Source organism: Glycine max, chromosome 8 (genome assembly GCF_000004515.6).
Source record: "Glycine max cultivar Williams 82 chromosome 8, Glycine_max_v4.0, whole genome shotgun sequence".
Taxonomy (NCBI): Eukaryota; Viridiplantae; Streptophyta; class Magnoliopsida; order Fabales; family Fabaceae; genus Glycine; species Glycine max.
Window position 1 is genome coordinate 39,292,830 of NC_038244.2, and position 11,931 is coordinate 39,304,760.

Sequence of the window (11,931 nt, forward strand, 5' to 3'; positions counted from 1 at the left end):
AATTTAAAAATATATTGCATAAGTACTAAACAAATAGGAACAATAAATTACAAACACATAATAATAATAATAATAATAATAATAATAATAATAATAATAATTAATCATAATCTATTATCTATTATTAATGTCCGGATATATTTGTTGTACCTTTTACACTTTTAGGGACTAAGTTTTACATTTTTACCAGGGACGCATTTATTAGTAGAGTGAGAAGACGAAAAATTAAAAGAATATTATGACAAATATGCTCCTATGTTGACAATTCATGTTGGCAATCATTTGACAAATGTGTTTCTCCATGTCACGTAGGCTATTTTATTAACAGTGACGAACGAAAGTTAATAGCCGAATATTTTTTATCCCACTTTTTACACTTTCATGAACTAAATTTCATATTTTCATCTTTCAGGAGCACATTTGCCAACGAATTACACATTAAGGAACAAAAGTGATTATTTACCCAAAAAAAATAAATATAAAGTGTTATTTTTGAAGCCATCGTTTTACTTGACACAATTGACAATACCAAGAAATTAAGCGCATAAGCTATAAACCAAACCATCGTGCAATTCAGAAAATTGGGTAAAATGAATGCTATGAATCGTTTTATTCCTATATATCATAAATACGAAAGTAAAGTTGGGATGAAAACAACTTCCAAAAATACCGGGTAGATTTGAACTCTATATTGCCTCTAGTCGTCAGTTTTGTACTGTTTCCCCCACTATACATTTGGAAAGGTTAGGAACTAGAGTTGTTTGTTATTTCTGCACAGCCAACTGTTAGCCACCCTTGCTTGGATTAAAGACTGATGGACTATTTACCAGGTCATAGGAAAACTCTATCCAAAAATTACCAGCTGAATAGCTGGCTTCTGTACAAGGAAAAAAAAAACTGGCACCAACCATACGAATATCAACAGATTGTTCGTTCAAGGAAATGACAATTGCAATTCTGCCATGTTAAGTCACAGAATCCTCGGTGGTCTCAACACAATCAGTTGCAGGGCCAGTAAGAGAATCCCTGGCAGTCTCAACACAATCAGTTGCAGGGCCAGCAGATGATGAAGGAGAAGATTCCAAATTACAATTATCCGTGACTGAATTCTGTAATTTTTCTACAAGCAACTTACGGATTTTCACTCTCAAATTGGACGCCTCTTGAGGTTTGAACCATCGCCTTCCAAACTGTAAGTTGACAAGTATCAGTCAACAAAACTCATTATTTGAAATGAAATCGTCTTAACAAAGAAGCAGACAGCTATTACCATATCTAAATCTTTCATTTTCAGTCTTTCCGGTGCCTCCTCCATGAAACGTTCAATGAAGTACAATACAAAAAGACCACAGTCATAGTCATTCTTCTGTTGGGGAACCTGGTGCAATGTGTAAATGCAACAAGATGAAATATAAGAGGACATCTCAAAATTTTAGATTTTTTAATAAAAAAGAAAAAAAGCATCACTATAATTATCGAAAAACTGCACAATAGTTTTCTAGCATCAATTTTAAGAATCTAACTTCAATAAGCTGAACCCACGACATGAAATTTTGAAACAAATTCCAATATCATTTTACGTGAAAGCTAAAAGTGTTTTTTCTATCATCTGTCAAGAGACTCAGTCTTCAAATGTTCCAAAGAAGAACCTCATTCCTTCAAATGTAATCACTCAGAAAAGTCTCAACAACTTCAACACCAAATTTGTTTCATCATGGATAGCAACAAGCTAGAAAAAGAACAGGCATGTGATGGGTGTATTAGAGGTCAAATATTAATTTCGTTAAGAACAAATGGTGACAGATATGTTGTCTTCAAACTATCATATCATAGATAGTATCATACTATGTTAGCACATTATTCTAGATTTACAACACGCAAGTTTACCTGAATGATTTGAGATTCGATTCTACGAGGAAGGCACTTCCATATTCTATCCGCAATTGAAACATCTGAAGCCATGTCTTCTCGATCCATGTAGTTCTTTTCTTCAATCAAATAGCTACAAAGCGTAATTTCACATCAATAAGTTTGATATTTAAATTTACGATAAATGCCTAGAAACATACAATCAGGACATAGCATTACAATGAACAGACAAGGTAAAGTTGTATTCAACCTAGCCAGATGGCCAGCGACTAGATAAAACAAACAAAATAGGCTTTTATTGATGAAACCATCAATTTTACTCAGGTCAACTGGTTTGAGTGAAAATTTATCATGCACTTTGAATGTGCTAGCCAAGTGACTAGGTTAGTGATTTTTCAGAACAGTTCTTACAACTATGTAACAGATAGACATAACTAGACCAACTATCAATAAGAATACAAGTGGCTACATTATCAAGTTTATTTCATTAAAACTACACTTATCAACCAGAACGTTGCAACATGTCTTCCAAATTCCCCCCCCCCCCCCCCCCAACCAAAAAATGAAACTCATTTTGCTGCTGCAGGGAATGCATATAAAATATGTATAAGTAGAAAAATCATCAAAAGAATTTCAATTAAAATTCTGAAGTCTGAAGATATTTAGAATTAGATGCATACAAGTTGTGTTAATAAGCAAAAAAAAAAAAAAATGATGATTACCAACTCTAAAAGTAAGTTTACAAATATATAAACGTGATTTTGAAATAGAATTTAGAGTGTTGTGAAAACTTTTATTTCCATTAGCAAATGGTAAATCAAAACACATGATTTTTTTTCCAAATATGACAATTTCATCAACTTCGTAGCTTACAAAAACACTTGATCATATAATCATATTTGTTGCCTACAAAAAGACCTCATCAGAATTTTAGCATAAAAAATATAAATCTTGCCAATCCTCACAACCAACATAAAAAAAATTATAGCACAAAATAGTAGTGAAGTGGCAAGATGTGGTGTTTGAAATTGTATGGATGAAAGCACTTCTTTAATCTCACCTTTTAATATTATCAAAAACTGATTTACTAGAGTGAAGACCCAAAGAATCCAAATGAAGTATGATTGGCCCCGATTCATCTTCTTTGTCTGGGATGCAAATAATGATCAAGCTCCAATGAAGGCTGGATACATGAAACATGCGTAATAAACCCAGAACTGAGTAGAGGGGCAGGTAAGATATATATCTAACAATACGCTCCAGTCAAATGCAAAATTTGGGCAGGAAGTGCATGCTAGAATAAAGCATAGACAAATGAGTATAACAGTAGCAATATTTCTTATAAATAATATTAAGGCATAAGAAGAGATGCTTAGAATATATATATACCAAAGAAAACCAATAAAGCATGAAAATCCCTTGGAGCATCCACAAAAGTAAACAAACAAACAAGAAAAGAAAAAGAATTGCCCAAAAGATAAATTAAAATCAAATATCTGAATGAAAGAAAGGTTTTCAGTATCAATTTTCTGAATAACAATCATACAAACAGACTTGCATTATCTACACTTATGCTAATAACTACTTGCCTAGGATAGAGCTAAAATGCAGAAAATAAATGTATCAGAAAAAAGAGACAAATTTGTTAAAAAAACGAAATAAAAGGAATAATATGTCCTAAAATAGTACAGTTTATAATTATATTTAATACTCTCCCTCAAGCTAGTGAATGGGCATCAATCATTCTCAGTCCATGCTAGTAAGATCCCAAAACCACTCTATGGGTAGTCCATGTCTGCCAATTGATATCCCGATCGATCATATGCTATGGTTATGAATTCTCTGTCCAATTTCTCCCTGATAAAGTGCCACTCTATCTCAAACCTGTTTTGTCTTGACATGCTAAATTAGGTTATGATATGTACAAATGCTAATCACCAATTTGATGTTGCAAAATAGTTTCATAGGTGCCTCATATTTTACATTAAGGTTATCTAAAATGATCATCCATAACAACTCAAACTCATTGTGCCACAGCTCAGAATTCAGCCTTTGGACTTGACCCAGCAACCACATTATGCCTCTTACTCCTCCATGTTACTAGGTTTCTACTCAGAACCATACAATAATCAAATGCTGACCTATTAATAATTGAACATGCATAATTTGCACTTGTGTACACTTCCATGGAGAGATTTCTAGTTTTCCACCTTCCTAAATAGCAATCCTCTTTCAGGTGTGGCTTTATAACATTAGCTAACAATACTGATATCATTCGCTAGATCTGGTCTGGTATGTCCCAGGCAAATGATTTCACTACTAACCATTAATGGTGAGTTCTATCAACCTTGACACTCTCTTCATCACTCCTCATTCAGTGGTTTTACTCAATGAGTACACCAGTAGCCTTACATGCTATCAAAGATAATTTCCTTAGAGAAATAAGGATAACTTTCTTGAAGTAGGCAACTTCAATCCCAAGCAAGTACTTTAACTAATACCATTTATTTCAAATTTAAGAGTAGTTTCTCAATCAACTCATCACCTAATATAACGATATCATCCACATACACAAATAGGACAGTGAGTTACCTTCTTCTGAATGTTTAAAGTGGCGAGTAATTACAGAAATAGAGATATTAAATCAAGGTGTGATAATAAATAATCGGGAAACCAAAAATACAAAATAAAGCTAATCAATTCCTAATCCTAATTACTATAATTAAGGTAACTAATTGGAATCCCACAATCCTTGCCAACACTTCCCTCAAGCTAGTGAATGGATATCTATCGTTCTTAGCTTGTAAGATCTCAAAACCATACCATGGGAAGTCCCTTCGTGACTGTTATCAATGGTGGATAGTCGAGTGGAAGGCCAAGTTTACGTCATATAAAGAACCCCATTGTGCCTTCTAGCACCACCATGGCAGGCCTCCCTTCACAAATTGCCTATGGCAGTTGGCAGAAAATCCGTCATGCCATTCCGCCATGGCCGCTATTTAACAACAATGCTTCATGAATACATTTGCCAATTGAAGTCCCAAGATGTATGCAATAGTTATGGTCCAATATCTAATTTCTCCTTGATGAAGTGCTAGTTTATTTGTGTTTGGTTTTATCATGTTGTAATGGGTTGTGTGTGATACTAATAGTACAGTTATTATCACAAAATAACCTCATAGGATCCTTTACTTTAAGGTCAACGAGTATAACCTCCATCCATAACACCTCAAACTCCATGAACCATAGCTCAAAACTCTACTTGGCACTTGACCTAGAAACTACAATTTACATCTTATTCCTCTATGTCACCAAAATTTCCCTCCCAAAAAGCATACAATATCCTAAGGTGAACCTTCTGTCTACAACCGATTGTGTATACCTCCAACAATAATTGTCCTTTCTTGAATAATAGTCCCACTACTTATAATCAAGTGTGCTCATTTAGTTCACATGAAATAAGGAGGTAACATTTTAGCTCAAATATCTAAACATTGATAAATGATTCTTCACAACAGTCCCTTTTGTCAAGTGAATAGTAGTTTCTTCAGATAATGACCTAATTCAAAGGAAAGCACAAAAAAGAACTTCTCACCATTTACAAGAATTATCATTTACAAACAATAGTTCAATGCTAACAAGAAAACTTACTCCTCGTGTATTGGAATCAAAACATAAGCCTTCTGAAAAATATTTACACCTTTCCACCATCTTCTGAACTTTGCAAAGATCTCTCAATCACTTTGCTAGATATTACAATAAATAATAAATTAGAGCATATACCGAAAAAAGTAGAAAGTGACGGGAAAGTGAGGAAGGCGAGGATAGAAATTAACATTAAAAACAAAAGCATCTTTAAAACAAATAGAAAATCACCCTAACAGATTCTCATATTATTTTCTGCTACGATAAGGACTTGGGTATTATGGGGTGCCTAAGTTCCACATCAAGTAGTATGGAATGCTCGGTGAAGTACTTAAGTGGCTTGACTCTCCCCTCTTTAACAACTAGCTTTTAAGGGAGGGTTCCCCAAGTGTATAGGTACTAATCGATTTAACATGCCTTAATCTATAAGAAGGGCAGTTGTCCTATGTACCTACCTACAGCCATGGTTATCAAACTCACAAATTGACTCGTAAACTTATACGATTCCCAGGGTAAAAAGTTTGCCACCAAACCATTTTTGCATAAACTAGGGTAAACTCGGTCAGACTTGAACAAAATTACAAGTCTGAGCCAAAATTAACAAGACTGTGAACTGTGATGAGACTCTAACCAGCCTGACTGATGTGTGACAAGCCTCTAACAAGCTCGCAAAGACTTGTGATGACTGCACAGTGGCATGCATGATCCGGCTCTGACAATCTGCAGAGTGGTGTGTAAACAAGGCACCAATCTCTAATGGAAACTTCCATATTGTGTGTGAAAAATGAACCAATTTGACTTTAACAATGTTGAATATTCATTATTTTATGGCACTACTTTCATGTTTTGATACTATGATTAGGTTTCTAATATTATTTGTATTAGGTAAACTCTTAAGAGTCTATGACTCGAGTCTACACTCCACTACTTTGCATGGAACCCATGAGTTTGACAACCTTGCCTACAGCACAAAAAAGCAACATGAGGAAAGTTTCTAGAAAACTACAAAATGATTGCACATTTGTATAAATTACTAGTTTTTGTTACCAAAGGAGTGTTATTGGGTCAGCAATTCACATTTTATGCATTGCTGATCAGTTACCTAAATCTCAAAATATACCTTCAAAATTATCAAGAAAAACACATTCAATAACTCAAGAAAAAGTACCAATAACTGATTAACCAGTACTTAAACCAGTCAAGCAGAAAACATTTTTCAATATTTTAAATGGAACAATCAATGATGCATTATATCATAATGATTAAGAGTATGCTTACTGAGGAAAATAATCTCTGTGCATGCACATAAATACAGCAATGAATTAGCAGGAAGACAATTAAGCACCTTGTAGGAAACAGCTTCTTTAAGCTTCTTGTAGAAATATGTATTGAAAAAATGGTAGGCAGATAACGATCTATTTGTCAACAATGCTTGTTGCTGCAAATATCTAGCCAATTGAAAATGCCATAAGTAGAGAATTCAGAAACTAAACATGGAAAATATATCCAAGGACTATTACTAAACATTTTATCCAAGTAGACAAAAAACCGTCAAGGCCTACACAAAAGTTCACTAGGTTTGCAGTAAGTACGGATGTCAAATGGGCTAACCCAATCTACCAAAAAACGGATTGGATTGGATTAAACCTGTTTTTTAAGATTGCTTTGAACACGACCCACCCTTGACCCATTAGGTGTAAGTGTATATGAGTAGTGTATACGAGTAACTCAAGCTCAAACTCAAGTTTTGATTAAGGGAAAGAAAATAATCAATGTATAAATGAACCAAACAAGTCAAACTCAAGCTTCATATTTTTAAAAAGCTAAGTACAAGTTTTAAATTTACTTCATTTTAAATAAATGACCAAAACTTAGGATCTTCTACTTTTGCAAACCTAGCATCAACTTTAATTTCTTGGCTTGACTTGATACTTTGACAATGCCCTTATCAGTATACATTACTCCAATTTGGTTGGTCAAAAGCCATGAAAACATCAAATTCCCAGTTATTATTATTACAAATATTGAATTATGAATAGTACATCAACCCATGTTTCGACCACTTAGAGGGGTTAGTGCCATTAGATCAGAAAGTTATAAAAGAAAGGGAATATACGATCATATTAATAAAATTTAAATTATTTAGCATCCTATTAAATATTATATATTTACACAACATTTGAAATTTAAGAGCCTGTGTTGGTCCTGCAATATGCATGATCACATTGGATCTCCAAATATAAGAAAAGATGTGAAATGTATGTGATATTTTTCCCATTCGAATGGGCCTTAAAATGCCATCACATTGGTCCTTGAAGGACAAAACTTATTGGCATTAATCATCAAAGGACCAATTTGATGTCCTCGATAAATGGAGGGCCAATGCGAAGTTTCTTATCTCATTAGAGGACAAAGATGGGTGTTTGTCAAAATTAAAACATGAAGAGACTAAATAAATTATGCAGAAATTATTAAATAAACTTAGACGATCCCCTATAATTTTTTAAGAAAGAACCAAAAAAGTTCAATCCTCTTCAATGTCTTACCAATAAAGCATGCATTGATTTACATTTTTTCCATCTATATTCCTTACAAATTAAATACAATGAGCTAAGGGTAACAAAGGAAGAAAGATAGTATATTTGTGCATTTTTCTCTCCATCACAAAAAGAAAAATTCTTAAAAGGACCTGCAAAGGGGAAACTAGAGAAGGCTAATTTGACTTACTGAATGTAGAAGTTCATAATAGTTGATGTTAAATAGCCTTCCGGGGCAAGGCAATTTGTGTCTGTGAAACAAATTTCAACGCACTCTGGATCATCTCTGAGCCATCACAAAGTTAAGTCAACAAGTCATGCAAAGTAAAAAAGACAAAATTATAGTTGAATGACCATGTTACTGTATAATTCTTTAGAATTACCTTGATGGAAAATAGATCTTAGCTTCTTTCAGGCTGAAAAGAAACAGACACAAATCAAATAATACAAAGGATTTTGTGCGCATATTGCAAAAGATGAAATGAATAAATAAACAAATAAAAGCAATCAAATTCACTTACTATTCAGGAAATTTGTTTTCTGTTTTCTCCACAATATGAGCTTCATCGTCGTCGTATTCGTCGTTGTTGTCGCCGCCATCATCGTCATCAACATCCAGAACAATGGGCAGACCCTGTTTAAAACATGTAATTTGTAAGTACTCAGTGAAGCTAAAGATGTGTCAGATCATCAACAAATTACTGATTAAATTGGGATTTGAGACCTGTATGCTAAATGTCATGAGCGAACAATATAATATGAATGGATAAATAAGAAAAAATAGACACACCTTCCTGGACCTAGAGCCATCTAATTGAATTGCCTGAAAAGCATCCTTCCTACCATGCCTGTAAAGAGAAAATAAGAATCCAACAACATGAATTTATTCATTCAGAAAACCTATAGCTAGAGCCAAAACTAACAAGCTATATCTGCCACCATCTTCAGCATAAGCAGAAAAGGGTGCAGTCATGCAGAAGAGAAAATCATATGAATAATTAATTTTCGGTAGAAAGCGATGCTGATGTGATGACCTTTGAACACAAACTTATAACAAACAGGAGTGGAACATAATTGCAATACATAGAACACTTAACATTCTTATCTTATTTTGAAAATCATAGATGTACTAATTTAAGCATGAAACATCATACATTAATCCCTTTCTAAGACAGAAAAATATCTCAGAAATACTTAGAATGTTCATAAATCAATATGGCACTTGAACTCTATAGAATACTAGGAATAGCATGAGAGAATTCCTCTCAGCCCCTAATATTTTATATTAAAAGATTACAATTCAAATCCCCGATCAAAGTACCATGGAAATTTCATTGGAATCAGGTGGGGGAAGTGAAAAATAAAGTAAGGAGATAACTACCCCTTTGTGCTTTTGGAGGAAATGGACTAGCTTTTATTGTGTACCCTCAAATATCCATAGACACCATACCAAATATAAAAGGATACACAACCTCATGAAACAACGAATACCCTGGTATATTCTTATCTAATTGACACTGTCAAATATGCACTACATCGGTTTTATGAATGGCAAAATATACATTTCAAGTAAACTGACGATGGCAAAATGACTAAATGAAGTGACTAAATACGTCAACATCAAAATCACCCAATAATATTACCATTCTAAAATGAATTCGAATGAAAAACCACAAGACATTTTCTATTACACTTTTGGGTAGCATCTTGGCAGATTTCTCCCATTATTCCGCAGACCAAAACTGGAAGTTGCTCTGCAAGTTTTACCATCACTAAAAGTATTACGTTTGGAAAGTTTACTGGGGCATTGAAACTGCAGTTGTCTTGATGATGATCGATGTCTCTTTCTTCTTCTAGGCTCACCCTTGTCTTGTATTTTCTGGTAGTCACTATGTTTGAAAAGTGACATCTCTTTTCTAAATGCATCAGAAGCTGTACAATTAGTCTGCTTAAAAGGTTAAAGTCAGATAAGGTAATACATCAGGCAAGTTTGAAAGGAAAAAATTGAGTAATTTACAAATGATGCAAAGGACCTTACATTATCTTCCATTTGTTTAACAAAGCAAGATGTAAAAGTGGATTGTGACTGAGCTTGAGACAACAAATTCTCTTCTCTCAAGTCATTAGACACACCTACAAAAACAATCAGTTTCTTAGTATGCAACAAACATATTTTAATCATATCTTGTGGCCTGCTTTACAACATGGGTATCAATCCTGGATAACAGCGTGGAGCAGATGACCTTAAAACTGCTATAGCTGGATAGTGAATAGTGGGTTGGCCGCTATTGTGAAATTTTAGATACAAGTTAGAGAGCAAGAGAAGCTAAAAAGTGAGAAATGACTGCAGAGGTCAGGGATAGATGTAAAGTACATTATTTGAGTTCCATAGTACCAAAGAGCAACTCTGTGATGCAATCACACTATACCACGCAATTGAAAACTATGCTTTACAGATATACCATTCCAAAACATCAGGTTTCCAATGATATCTATAATCTCGTAAGGACAAAAAAAAACTTTTTTCCAAAAATGACACTTAGTAGACTATAACCAAGATATTCTCCCATCTTTTCAATAGAAAATCATTAATAAACAGGTCCCAAATGCAACACCATTGCCATTACACCACAAGAGCATTGGCACTAAAATTCACTTATAGATCAGTTTCAATAGCCACTTTCTTGGAGCAGTCACAAAATATCACTAGAATCCCTACTAGCAAGAAGCTTGACTTTCAAGTTTCAACCCATCCATACCTTTGTTGCCCATCTAATCCTACCATTACCATGCAAACAAATAGAACCCTACATACTCCAATGTTGACCCATAACAGGAATCACTACATATTATAATTTAAAAAAAAAAAAAAAACATACCCTCAGTAACAGCATCTGTGCTTGAAGCTTGTCCGGGTTGCGGCTTCCGGTCCTTGTCATCTTCCTGTTCTACAAAGGAAAATGAAAAATCAAACAAAACATAAGCAACTAAACCAAAAGCAACAAATAACACAAATTACACCAACAACGAAAAAAATTCAAAAACCTAGAAAATGAATGGCTCAATCAAACACAATGTCACAAAAAAAGAAAAGAAAGAAAGAATAAAAGAAAAGCAGAACCTGGCGAAGACGCTTTTGTTGCTCCCGGTGGGTAAGTTCCTGCTGGTAGCGGTCGATGGTAGCGCGAAGCTTGGTGCCTTTGTCGGGCAAATTCTTGCCGGTAACGTCGAGGGTTCTCTTCTTGCTCTGAATCGACTCCCTGAGCTTGTGATCGGGAATAGCGGAGAGGTCGTCCTGATCGGCGGAGGAGGAGGCCGGCAGGATGTCGTAGTCGCGCGGCGGCGAGTCACTTTGGAACTGCCGGCTCCAGTCAATGGGGAGAGGACTCTTTGGTTTTTGTTGTTGCCGCTGTTGTTCCTCCATCGTGCATTTGAGAGGAGAGTGAGTTGAAAGTGTTGGGTTTTTACGTTACTTGTGAAATTGTTGAGTGCAGAAATTGAAGATAGAAAATGGGGGCAGTGAGTGGCGCGCCACCACCACACACCACACTTGTGTGTGGTTTGCTCCTCGTCTCCTCTGTTCTTTCTTCAGCCCCCCCCCCCCCCCCCCCTTCCTGCTCTGCCCAATTATTTTGGGAATCGTTCTTCCCTTTTTTATGTTCCAATAAATATAAATATAAATAATAGTGGTGAACGGGTGAAGCTATAAGGTCAGTCTAGTAATGAATAAACTAAAAGTAGATATAAGAAAACTTAGATTTGATTATATCGAAAATAATAATCAAATCTAAGTTTAAAAATGTGTCTTTCAAGAAAGAGCATTTATTAATTCACCATGATCCAATTAGTTTGTGTGGTTGAATCACATCCAACCATGAGT

The 11,931-nt window shown here is 34.7% G+C and overlaps 1 pseudogene across 1 annotated transcript; it reads right to left on the bottom strand.

Moving 5' to 3' along the window:
* Positions 1 to 595: 595 nt before the first annotated feature.
* On the bottom strand, positions 596 to 11,696 carry LOC100814225 (ubiquitin-like-specific protease 1D; annotated as a pseudogene). The gene is made up of 14 exons (XR_415695.4): positions 11,173 to 11,696; positions 10,931 to 10,994; positions 10,090 to 10,184; positions 9,743 to 9,996; positions 8,842 to 8,899; positions 8,573 to 8,685; positions 8,435 to 8,467; positions 8,242 to 8,337; positions 6,860 to 6,962; positions 5,521 to 5,615; positions 2,930 to 3,052; positions 1,888 to 2,002; positions 1,271 to 1,378; positions 596 to 1,190 (listed from the first exon to the last, which is right to left on the bottom strand). The product of XR_415695.4 is annotated as a ubiquitin-like-specific protease 1D (transcript).
* Positions 11,697 to 11,931: the final 235 nt, after the last annotated feature.